This window comes from Rhinolophus sinicus, linkage group LG13 (assembly GCF_036562045.2).
Source record: "Rhinolophus sinicus isolate RSC01 linkage group LG13, ASM3656204v1, whole genome shotgun sequence".
NCBI classification, from domain to species: domain Eukaryota; kingdom Metazoa; phylum Chordata; class Mammalia; order Chiroptera; family Rhinolophidae; genus Rhinolophus; species Rhinolophus sinicus.
Window position 1 is genome coordinate 9,702,350 of NC_133762.1, and position 12,911 is coordinate 9,715,260.

At 43.6% G+C, this 12,911-nt stretch overlaps 1 protein-coding gene across 12 annotated transcripts in view; it reads left to right on the top strand.

Annotated features, from left to right (window-relative positions):
• The first annotated feature begins 3,378 nt into the window (after positions 1 to 3,378).
• AKAP13 (A-kinase anchoring protein 13) overlaps positions 3,379 to 12,911 on the top strand; it is a 253,965-nt gene continuing 244,432 nt past the window's right edge. For all 12 annotated transcript variants that reach the window (XM_074317388.1, XM_074317391.1, XM_074317390.1 and 9 more), the window contains exon 1: positions 3,379 to 3,612. The gene's annotated coding sequence lies outside the window, so the exon portion shown is untranslated. The remainder of the gene's footprint in view (positions 3,613 to 12,911) is intronic.

A 12,911-nucleotide genomic window follows, 5' to 3' on the forward strand; every position in this document is an offset into this window, starting at 1 on the left:
GCTATTCTAAACTGGATTTAGCGACTTTCCCTTAGTTTTCAACCCTTTGGGAGATAAGCTTTGCCAATCAGTAGCTATGTGATTTGGAGCAAGTTACTTAATCTCTTTAAGCCTGAGTTTCTTTCAGAAGGGGCATAATAGCACCAGCCCAGGGGTGTAAAAAATAAATGAGATAATGCAAATGAAAGAGGCAGAGTGTGGGACTTACGGCCTGAGGCACATGCTGTGGTTTGGAATCAACTCCTGGGACAGAGACTGTTTCAGAATCGATCAACCTGACCTATACTGACTGTACCGTAGCCACCAGCCACACGTGGCGTTTGAGCGTTTGAAATACGGCCAATCTGAATTGAGATGTGCTGCAAATGTCAAATACTCACTGGGTTATATTGAAGACTTAGTATGAGAAAAATGATGTAAGATACCTCATTACTAAATTTGATATAGATTACATGTTAAAATGGTAATATTTGGGATATAGTTGTTTTAAAAAATCCTTAAAATTAATTTTACCTTTTTTTTTTCCTTTTAAATGTGGCTACTAGAACATTTTAGATCACGTGTATGACTCACCACATATTTCTATTGGACAGCATTGGGCTTGACATTGAGGAAGGAAGGTTCCCTCTGCCACCCGAGAAGAGAAAACTTAGGTCTGGACGGCAAAATCTCCTTCCTGGATCCATTAGCGATTCCTCTGTCCCCTGCCTCTCATCCTCATCCCCCACTTAAATCCAGCCTAAGCCCATGGTGCTAGGGTGATCTAAGATGAACATCTGTCCTCAATAGTTCGCTTAAATGTTTTGAGGGTTCCTCTCGGCCTTTCAGAACAGTGTGCTCCTTAGTCAGGCATGGCAACCGGGCTTCGGCTGACTTCCTTCAGTTTCACCCGCTCCGTCTGCCCCCTCCAGTTTCTCGTGTGTGTTGTCTTTCTGATATACCTCCACGTCTTGGTATGCTCTTCCTTTTTCTGGAAGGTCCTCTGCTCCCTGTGAACACATACCCAAGCCTCCTGCACTGCCCCAATGAGAGAAAATTTCTAAACCCCAAATTGCTTTCTGCTGAAATGGGGCACACTGGATAGAGACGTTTGGTGTGCTTTGGAAGAACAAATTTTTAGTATCAGGGACACTCAGTTTGAGGGCATCTCATAGTCGCTCTTCCTGTACAAATTCTTTCATGCCAAACTTTTATTGGTTCCCGACTGTTCCTACAGGCACTATTATAGGTACAGAGAGATAAAATCTGTAAACAAAGCAGACTTCAGGTAGCTTATGTTGTAATCGGGGAGACAGTCAATAAACACATGAAATAAATAGGATACTTTCAGACTGGGATAAATGCTATGAAAAAAACTGAGTAATATGAATGGGAGGGACTAGGTAAGAGTGGGTTATTTTAGATAGGCTGGCCAAGGATATTTTCTCTGCTAAGGGACATTAGAGCTGATACTTGAATGATGAGAAAGTGCCAGCCATGCAGATAGGACTTCCCAAAGAAGATAAGGGCTCAGCTGTCTGTGGAATTTAGACGAGACCCTTGCTACTCAAAGTGGGGTCCCAGACCAGCAGTGTCAGTATCGCCAGGGAGCTTGTCAGAAATGCAGACTCCCAGATTCCACCTTGGAGCCGAGTCAAAATCCATATTTAACTCAATCTCCCAGGTGACTTGTAGTCGCAGTGAACTTGGAAAAGTGCACCCCGTTGGAAAGGTGTAAATTCTGCTGAGCAGGAAGCAGGCAATGGTGTTATCAGCAGTCACTAGAAAGATGACAAGGTAACATTTCCTGCTGCCTCTGTAACAGACCAGGTCTTAATACTTAAGACACCATCTTAGTATCACAAGTTAGGGTCCGAGCAGTTTTCTAGGTTAGCTCCTTTGCTTTACAGGAGACTGAGGTTCTCTGAGGAGGAGTCATCTATGGCTGCTTTGTGGCAGAGTCAAGGATCTAGGAGTCTAGGGGTCTCCTCTGTCTGTGTCACCTTGTAAATATTGACAAAGACATCAGAGTGAGGGTGAAGGAGGGTAAGCAGCACGATTGCACAAGATCATTTCACAAGAAGCCCTGGAAATGTTTGGCCTTGTTTTTTCACTCTGTGAGAGTGAACTAAGAAAATACGTGTGGGAACCAAGTCCACTTAGGGAAGCAAATTTCAGTTCAGGGCTAGAAGCATTTCTGAGATTTCGAGCCACGGAACAATGGCAGGGCCTGTTACAAGCACTGAGTTTTCTCATGGTATTCAGTCACTGGTAGTGAGCTTGCCTGGCTCAGGGTTTCCCAAAGGGCAGTCATTTTCGTCTTCGCATTTTTTTTTCTATATCCTATACCAGTAGTTTTAAAAATTGACATAAAAATACATGTGTAAAATGTGTAAAGTGGACTAATCTTAGGTGTACAGCTGGATGAATTTCCACATGTGTCTACAGCTGTTATCCACCACCCAGATCAAAATACAGACCACTTCCAACACCCCTCCTGTTGCCTCTGGGCCAATAACCCTTCCCCCCAGGCCCCCCCCCCCAGGTAACCAGTATACTTACTTCAGTCATTATCAATTTGCGCGTTCTTGAACTCCACGTAAAGTGTCTCCATTTTCTACTTACTATTTCCTTTAGGGAGACTCATTTTTTGCAACTTTCTATTTGATCTAAGAAATAACGTCAATGAAATAAAGGTTTGACGTGATAGACGTTTCCCCCTGCCCCTCCCCCATATGCATTAAAATAAACACACAGCCATCAAAATGAAGTTTCTTCCTGTACCAAGAGACATTTTGTTTCTCTCAAATGCCACCAGATGATTTCTGAGGTCCTTTGAAACTCGAAGACTGTATGATTTTGAGGTGACTGAGTAGCCAAAAGTTCCTGGAATGCATTGTCACAATCCGATGCCTCCTCAGATCCATCCATCCATCCATCCATCCATCCATCCATCTAAGAAACACATTGAATACCTAGCAATGACTCCTGGACACTAGACACAGAGAAGTCTAAATCCCACTTTCCGATTTTAAGTGGAGGGAAATTGAAAAATAAATCGTTTCAGTATGTGGGGAAAGTGCTCCAGTTCAGGTAAGCACCAGCACACAGGGGAAGGGCGGTTTCCGGAGTCAGGGCGGAGAGGAGAGAGGGTGGGTGGGCATTTCCCAGGGCAACCTTTCCACCCGACTAGGATCTCACTGCTGCGGTCCAGCCCCGGCGTTCAACCTCAGCCTTCCTTAGCAACCTGAGCGCACCGCCCAGGTGCCTTCCTATTGGTCTCACGGAGCTTGACGGGCAGCTCTTCCGTGTAATCCCAGCTCGCAACTCTTGGCTCCACGCTTATTCTCGGCAGGGCTCGTAGGCGTTACCACAGGCTGGTCCGCCCGCCCCGAGCGGCTTGGGGCGCATGCGCGGTCGGTCGGGCGCTGTGTTCAGGGCCAGCGCGGAGCTGGAGCAGCCGTGGAAAAGCTCCTGGGCTCCGCTGGGACCGCCGTGCCTGCTTCTCGCCTCGGCCGCCGCAGCCTCAAGCCGTCGCCGCCGCCGGGGGAGCGGCCGCCTATTGTCTTTCTCCGCGACGAAGCTGCGGAGCTGCTTGGACTCGGCCCGCGGGGGAGCCCCGGGCGCCACACGGTGAGAGCGCAACTTAGTTGGCGGAGTTGGGGGAAGTTTTGTGATTTGAGGAGGGGTCCAGCGAGGAGCGCGGGCCCCTCCCCTACGGCCGCTCCTCCGAGAGGGGGCTGGGGTCCGGGGCCGCCCGGGCGGGGAGGGACGCGCGGGCAGGCGGGGATGAATGGGCGGCCTCCGAGCGTCCCCGGCTCTGCAGCCCCCTCCTCCCTCCGCGCCCCGCTCTCCCGCATTGTCTGCTCCGGGGCTGTGCCGGGCCCGCAGCCCCACTTCGAGGGCGCCTCAGTTCCCGGGCTGGGGGGCGCGGCCGCCCGGCAACGCCGCGGATGCCCCCTCATGTGCCCCCTCACCCCGCGGGGCCTGGACCCCCAGACTCGGGGCTTCCCCGGGTCGGCTCCTCCGGGGTCGGGGAGCTTCGGCTGCTCAATGGATCCCTCGCATCCGACCGAGTCCGCGAACTAGTGCTGGAGACGCGAGGGAGCAGCTCTCCGGGGCGGACGCGGGCGGTAAACACGCCGGGCATCGCTCGCCTTTGGGGGGCGCTTTTGGCGCCTGCCAGGGACCCGCGCGGGTCGGAGGCGTGCAGCCAAGAGGGGACCGGCTCTGGGACCGTGCAACGGGCTCAACTCTATACCGTGTTCAAATGCAGCCATACTTTGAGACCAAATCTTTTTTTTTTTTTTTAAATATGGCTTACGGACACTTTTTTTTTTTTTTTTGCAAAGTCAAGCAGTATGTGAAAAGTTTTAACACACTATCGGGAAAACCCTCAAAATATTTTTTATCAAGAAAGAAGGATAGACGGGTGTATTTGGTGTTTGGAAATAGTTGTTAAAGCAAAATGATTTCATCCCATTTAAGTTTCTAGATCTTACTGTGAACTTAGAATTCACAGTGAAAGTTGGATTGTATTCTGGTGTTGTTCATTCTTAGCTTTTACACTCAGTGAAGTTATTTTGAGAGTTTATTGCCTCAGGCATACAGAGCTAAAGGAAAAAGCGATGTGCCCTTCTTTTTCTTATTCGGCAACCCTTCTTTTTATTTTCAGAAGAAGCAGATTATTCTGTTTTTCTAAGACATTGGATTGCCCAGATCAGGACAAATACAGCAGTTTTTGAAAGATCATTTTTTTGCAAGTTTGTAAAGGAGTTAGGATCAGCTGAGATCAATCACTGTTAACAGTTCTTGCCGTTAGTCCTTGGTGGTATCTTGGGGGCTTGCAGACTGCGTTAAGGGCGAGCCTTGTTGACAAGTTTTGATTGCGCGATTCTACTAAATTTGGTTCATTTAGCTTACCATGTGAGAGTAATTCTGTTTAAACCCTCCAGGTGGAACTGGCTTCAATGTCAGTCAAATTCAAGTGGAACAAAATGACCAGGATGTGTTAATATCAGTTGTTATATCCTTTTGACATCTGCTAAATTAAAAAGAAAAATTTGAGAAACAGTGTGTGTGGCAGTTGGTTTTGATTGGTTTCTTATGCTAAGTGAGTAATGTAGGGAAGTGTTCCTGGGTTTTTCTGGTTTGGTTGGCCTCTTGAAAACTTCACTTTCTTGCCTGGTGAAGCTAAAGAAAAAGAAAATTGCCCTGATGGCGGAAGCTTTGTACTTTTTTTTTCCAGTTTATGAATATATGTATTTTGAAAAGTGTAATGCTTACATCATATATATCAACAAATAAGCATTGTGCATTTTAAACTACAACAACAAGATCACTTTCAGGAGTCGAAATTCTTGTTCTTACAGCTTTCCTTTCTGTTGTGTGTGCCTGCGTGGGGGGATTGTCGGGCCAGAGGTTGACAGGTTGGAAGGGTTGTCAGGGAGGGACGAAATGTAAACAAATACTGTTACAACATAATGGGACAAGTAGGCCAGTTGCTTTCCTTCTCTGAGCTGGGATGGCATGTTACACATACTTTTGTTTTAGCATTTCTCACACTTCATTTATTTGCCTGACGAATGCTAACTAGATAATGGTCATATGAGTGGACTCCTCTAGTATGTCTCCTTGAGGCTTGTGATGGGCCTTCTTTCTTTCTTTCTTTCTTTTTTTTTTTTAATTTAATATTATCAGTTTCAGGTGTACAAAATAGCCTTATTATTTGGCTTGTGATGGGCCTTCTTTCTTTCTTTCTTTTTTTTTTTTAATTTAATATTATCAGTTTCAGGTGTACAAAATAGCCTTATTATTTAACTTAGTACCCTCTTTGCCGGGAAGGAGTCTTAATGCAATGCAGGTGTTGAGTATGCGTTTGAATTGGGTGAAGAGCTTTGTACTAGTGAGTGGTAGTGCATATAGAACTACTAACTGGGAACTTGTCCAAAATGACAGTTCACTTGCAGATCTGTGATGAAATTTAGTTTACTTCAAAAGGATTTCTAACCTTTCTTTTGAACCTTTAATTACGTCTTGAAAAGATGCATGTGGATTTCAAAAAGTGGTTCTGATTTAGAAACGGTCTCCCTTTTTTGGTGAAATGCTTAAAACTGCAGGACAGATCCATTCACACTCTGTCTTTTTCTCTATTGTGAAATGGGGCGGTAGCCCAGTTTAGAAAAACAGACGTTCTTTAGAGTTAGGTAGATTTGAATTCAAATCCCCACACTTCCATTGACTAGTGTAGCCTGGAGCAGTTCACTTAATTTCTCAGAGCTTGGGTTTCCTACAATTGAAGGTGTAGTAACATATTTTGCAGGGTTCTTAGGTTAAATGAAACTATGTGTGCCTAAACACTTAAGTAGGTGCCCATTACCTGGTAGCTGTTATTATCCTGGTAGGATAATAATTTTGATAATATTTTTATGACTTAAAAAGGCATTTTTTAAAAGTCTGACGCTTGTGAGTATAGTGGTTTAGCTATTTCTTTCACAAATAAGGAATCCTCCTGAGAATTGGGTCTTACTCAAATGCAATTTCTTCAAGTTACTAGTCGAACTAAGTGTTAATAGAAATTACTTTTATGTTGAACAGTTGTTAGTTTTTGAGTGGGCTTTGTAGAGTGGCTTGGTTGGGTAGAATTCTGTGCATTTATAGTGTTTAGGAAATGGTAAGAGACGGATTATTTTCAACATTAGTGATGAGATCTCTGAGTTATGTAGTCAGTTTCAGCTTTTCTTATTTTATCTTAGTCTTGAAAAATAATAGATATGGATTATGACTACATTTCTCAAACTTGCTTAAGATAGAACCGGACTGGGAGTTAATATCAGGTTAGTACAATTCAGAGACAAGAGTAAATCACTCATTTTCCCTTCAAGATAATGTTTTTTGACATTGCTATTGTTCACAGAAAGAAACAGTGATTTAAATCAGTTTTACCAGCTCCAGTTTAGAGTACTCACGATACCAAATGGGATAGATACTTTCTAGAAATATTAACCTGTAAGCGACATTTCTGCATATTAAGTCTCATCCTTCCATTAGTTTTCTCATAAAATAAGGATTTTAACCATGAAGGAATGTAGTAAACTTTTAAAAATTATATTTGCTCAGACTCATAGATTAAGGAATACAGCATCGTTGGCAAAGCTAGATAAATAACCTTGGACTTTTGATAACCCGCTCTTTTAAAGTTAGCATGTAAGTTCACTTGAGTAGAATTGGTTATTCCTGATGGGGACAAGTGTCCATTCGGAAGAAGTGTTCCTGAGTCACTCATTGTCAGGCTGTCTTACTGTAAATAGGGAGATAAGGAAGCTGTTATTGGAAGGAAGTTTGTTTTGTTCACATGTCCTCTCATTTATGGTTTGGTGATCCACCTGTGGGTTGATTGGTTAATTAGAAGATGATGGGGAAGGTGGGTATCAGTGTGTTTGTGGGATGTGGTTGTGAAGGGCATGAAGGAAAAGGTGTGAGGGATTTATGGTATATTTCACTCTGTAGGCTCTTCTATTAGAAATTCGTCCTTTTCAATTTCCACTTCTGATCCTATCAGAAGCCCCTGTGGGGACAGTGGGGAGCGGGACCAGAGACCCCGCAGGCTGCCCCGCACGACAAATGGCGCAGCCAGCAGAGTCTCCCACACGACACCCCTATCTGGCCATAGCCTCTACCACCCCAAATGGCTAGATATGCCTGACTGGGGAGGAATTAAGAAAATATGTAATTTATTTGTCTTTTAGACAATGATGTTAATTTAGGGAAGAGCAGCTACAGGTCGTTGTACAGAATTTCACAGAAGCCGAGATGGTTCTCGGATGGTGATCTCTGCTGAAGCAGTTGATACGGAGCCATACCTCTGACTCCACACCCAGACTCTGCCATTTATTGGCTGTGTGTTCTTGAACAAGTCACTTCCTCTGCCTCAGACTGATATCTTTATTTATAAAATAAAAACAAATTTGATATCCTATCTGCTACATAGTAAGTCACAAACATATGAGATAAAGCACTGTACAGATATGATGTCATTTTGTAATTTTGTTGGTTTGGAATAAATTCAGATTCTAGTCTAAAAGGGGAAAACAACTAACTTTATTGGTTTTTCTTTATACAAAGTAATTAAAATATACCATTTCTACTGCCATGCTTCTTTCTTGGGAAAATTGATACTTTTTACTTTTGGCTCCTCTCAGATTTTCTTTTACAATATATTTGTCATGAAATGTTTTTCTAAACCAAAGAAATTTAGATCCAAATTACTGTGAAATCACAGGAACTGACATTTGATGCCAGTGCCTGAAGTCAGGTGAAGAAACCACAATACACAGTGAGCAGAATGTCCGAATATTTCAGAAGAGGGCAAAAGAAGACAGTGTAGTTTTCTGATCTTTACTGATTCATTTTCTTAAATTACAATTTTTTACAAATTGGTTTACTCCAATCGGGCGTGTGCCTCTTAGGTGCCAGATGTTACACTATGTGTCTTACCTACCTTTCTTATTTAATTTTTAAAACAACCCCATGAGGTAAGCATTATTAACCAGTTTTAGGATGACGGAACAGCCCCAAAGGTGATTTGATGGTGCTCATAAAACCGTTAAATTATGGTGCTAAAATTTGAACTCAGATTCTACTCACCTGAGAGGCCATGCTTTTCACATCATTGGTACTGTCAGCTTGAAAGAGTACATTTTAAAATAAATCAAATTTATGGAGATATTATTTGTATACCCATTTATAAGTATATAGAGTTTGATGGGTTTTGTCAAATGTATCCATGCATGTAACTGAACAGCACAGTGATGATACAGAGCATTTCCATTGTTCCAGAAAGTTCCCTGGTGCCACTCTTCAAACCGTTTGTCCCATCAGCCCTCACCCCATTGCCTATCTCACTGAAGGCAAACACTGTGCTTTCTGTCACTGCAGTTTTGTCTACATTAGGGGTCCTTAAACTATGGCCTGCAGGCCAAATCTGGCCTACCACCTGTTTTTTTTTTTTAAAGATTTTATTGGGGGAGGGGAACAGGACTTTATTGGGGAACAGTGTGTACTTCCAGGCCTTTTTTTCCAAGTCAAGTTGTTGTTCTTTCAATCTTAGTTGTGGAGGGCGCCATTCAGCTTCAAGTTGTTGTCCTTTCAGTCTTAGTTGTGGAGGGCGCAGCTCAGCTCCAGGTCCAGTTGCCGTTTTCTAGTTGCAGGGGGCACAGCCCACCATCCCTTGCGGGAGTCGAGGAATCGAACTAGCAACCTTGTGGTTGAGAGCCCACTGGGCCATGTGGGAATCGAACTGGCAGCCTTCGGAGTTAGGAGCATGGAGCTCTAACCGCCTGAGCCACTGCGCCGAAATAAAGTTTTATTGGGACATAGCAGTGCTCATTTGTTTTCATATTGTCTGTGGCTGCTTTGGTGCTGCAGTGACAGTAGTTACAAAAGACTGTGTGGTCCACAGGCTGAAAATACTTACTGTCTGACCTTTTATAGTATAAGTTTGCTGATTCTCATTCTACATAACCAAATGCAACAATCACATCTAAGGAAATTAAGAATTCTATAATATTCAGTGCACATTCAACTTGCCCTGTTTTTCCTCCAATTGTATTTTTATAGTTGAATTAAAATTTTTTTAACCAGGCTACTGAGTGCGTGCACTGTTACTTTTTTAATCTCTTTTTGATCTCTCTTTCATGTTTTCTGGTGCTGTTGTAAATGACCCTCTTAAAATTTCAATTTCCAGTTGTTCATTGCTGATATATAGCAGTAGGATTGAATTTTGTATGCCGACCTTTTACAACGTTGCTAACCTCCTTTTAGTTCTAGAAGACTTTTGTAGGTTCTTTGGGATTTTCTGCATAGACAATAATCTCATGGGCAAATCCAGGCAGTTTGATTTCTTCCTTTGCAGTCTGAATGCTTTTTATTTCTTTTTCTTGCTGTATTGAACTGGCTAGGACCCCTAATACAATGTCGAACAGGAGTTTTGAGAATGGACGTCCTTTCCTGATATTAGGGGGAAAACATTCAGTGTCTCACCATTAATATGATATTTATAGTTTGCTTGTTTTTGTACATGTCCTTTATTACTTTGAGGAAGTTCTGTTCTATTTCTAGTTTGTTGAGAGTTTTTATCATGAATGGATATTGAATGTTGCCAAGGGCTTTTTCTGCATATCAAAATGATGGTATGTTTTTTTTCTTCTTTACTCTGTGGATATGGTGAATGACACTGATTTTTGAATGCTGAACTAGCCTTGCATTCTTCTGATACTCCTTAGTTGGCCATGATGTATTCTTTATATAATTGTTGGATTCAGTTTGCTACTGAATCTTTTTTAGTTCTCCATTTGTCTCCTACTTAAATTCATTTAAAAAAATTCTTTAATAAATTCTATAATATTCATAATAGTTGTTAAAGTACTTGTCTGTTAGCCTCATCAGTTCTATTTTTTTCTAATTTATTTTATTTTATTGGGGAATATTGGGGAACAGTGTGTTTCTCCAGGGCCCATCAGCTCCAAGTTGTTCTCCTTCAGTCTACTTGTGGAGGGCCCATTCAGCTCCAAGTGCAGTTGACATTTTCAGTCTTTAGTTGCAGGGAGCACAGCCCACCATCCCAATGCGGGAATTGAACCGGCAACCTTGTTGAGAGCTCGCGCTCTAACCAACTGAGCCATCTGGCCGCTTCTCCCCCCCACCCCCATCATTTCTGTTTTTATGGGTGATTTTTCTTTCATGATGGGTTACATTTTCTTCCTTCTTTGCATGTCTAGTAATTTCTTGTTGGATTCTGGAAATGGTGAATTTTAAGCTGATTGCTGGATTTTATTGTCTTCTTTTAAAGTAGGGTTTTTCAACCTTGGTCTTACTGACATTTGGGGCCAGATAATTCTCTGTTGGGGGAGCTGTCCTGAGCACAGTAAGAGGTTTAGCACATGCCTGCCTCTGTCTGCTAGATGCCAGTAGTAGCACCCCCAGTTGTGACAACCAAAAATGTCTCTACATGCTAGCTGTCCTCTGGAGGACAAAAGCATCCCTAATATGGGAACCATTGCTTTACAGAGTATTGGACTTTGTTTGGGCAGATTATTTGCTTGATACTTCTGAGGCTTGTTTTTAAACTTTTGGGGCTTGGTCTAGAGTCGCTTATAGTCTAACGCTTGCTTTACCCATTACTAAGTCTCCATAGTTTCCACTAGGTGTTCGATGTTCTCTGCTCTGACTGCTCGGAATAGGAATGTCTGCCGCCCTGTGTGAGCGCTGGGATCCCTTAGCTCACAGTTCTTGGGTCGTTCTTTGCCTGCCCTCCCGGAGTCCCGCAGTGTAGTGTACACGTGTGGCTTACTGTTCCATATCAGACTCAGAGAGGCGTCTGTGCTGACTTCCGGAGATCCTTCAGGCTCCCCCCTCCTTTCTGGTGCCCTGCAGTGTTTAGATTCCTCAGCTTCTCAAACTGCTGTGTCTGACGGCTCCACCCGACTGGACTGCCCTGCGCTGCTTGGGCTCCATTATGCGTCCCTAGGCCGAGAAAGCTGGTACAATTGTGGGGTTCAGCTCATCTGTTCCCTTCTGTTAGGGCATCCTGTGCTGCCTCTTGTCCAGAGTCTAAAAGATGTTGCCTCATATAGTTCATCCATTTTTCTAGTTGTTGGAGGGGGCGTGGCAGGATAAATCTGGGTCCAGTTACTCCATCATGTTTGGAAAATGAAGTCCCTTGGATGAGTATAATTGGTGGTATTGAAAGTCTCATGACAGGATTCTTTCAATCTTTGGGGACATACATGTCAAAGAAACATTTGTTAAGGGTCTGCTGTCTAGCTCAGCCCTTATTCTGTGCTGATTACAAAAGAGTAAGTATCTTCCTGTTGAAGAGGTACATACGTAATATTTATTAAAGGTGTGAAATGCTCTAGCGATGAACAGAAAGATCGCTGTGGTCTGATATTTTCATGGACAGTAGAAATGCTTTTTTTTTCTTTTAGTTTTGTTTTCTAACATGTATGTATAATTCAGTTTTATGGTACAAAATGTAGTGACTCAGTGGCTAGAGTGCTGCCTCTTTCAGATACATTTGGTGACATTTTGCTGTGTGGCTTTGAGTAAGTTATTTGCCTCTGAAACTCAGTTTTCCTCTTGTAAAGTGGGCACATGACATTTGTTGATATGGAGGGGTGTTTGTTAATTTATTCAACACATATTGGGTGCCCTCTGTTCTAGATGATGGGAATTCAGTGACAAATGAAAGGTAGTTGCTGCTGTCAAGGAGTTGACATTCTAGTGAGGGAAGCAGAAAAGAAACAAGTGAACAGACAAGTTCAGTGATGTTGGTGGTGGTGATTCTAGGAAGAATCGGAAGAGTGTTAGCAGACATGGAGGAGGCTGGACAAGGCCTTTCTGAGGAGAGAGGTGTGAGCAGAAACCTGAAGGAAGCGAAGGAGACAAGCCCCCTGAAGATCCCAGAATGTTCCGAGCAAAAGCGAAAGGAACAAGTGCAAAGAGCTTCGGGAGGGAGCGTGAACGGGGAGGCGAGAGTGGCTGGGATGGGGTGAGGAAGGAGAACTACAGGGCGTAACGCAGTGCGTGTAGGCAGAAGCCAGATCCCATAGGCTGATGTGCTGACAAGGAATGGCAAGGGCTGATGTCGTTTCCAAGGGAGCGGGAATGGACGGGGGAGACCAGGGAAGGGTTCTGCTGTGGCCGTAGGTCTGTACAGAAAATGCTGGCTTGGCTTAGGGTGGTAGCAGGGGAGTGGGGAGGGCTTGGACCGGACGCGCATGTGGAAGGTAGAACTGATGATCACTTACGGAGTGGAAAATGGTGCTGAAGGACAGAAAGGAATCACGGATGAGTCCTAGGTGGGAAAGATGCAGAGGAAGAAATTGTGATTTCTCTTGTGGACACGCGTGGTTTGATCTCTGAGATTTTTA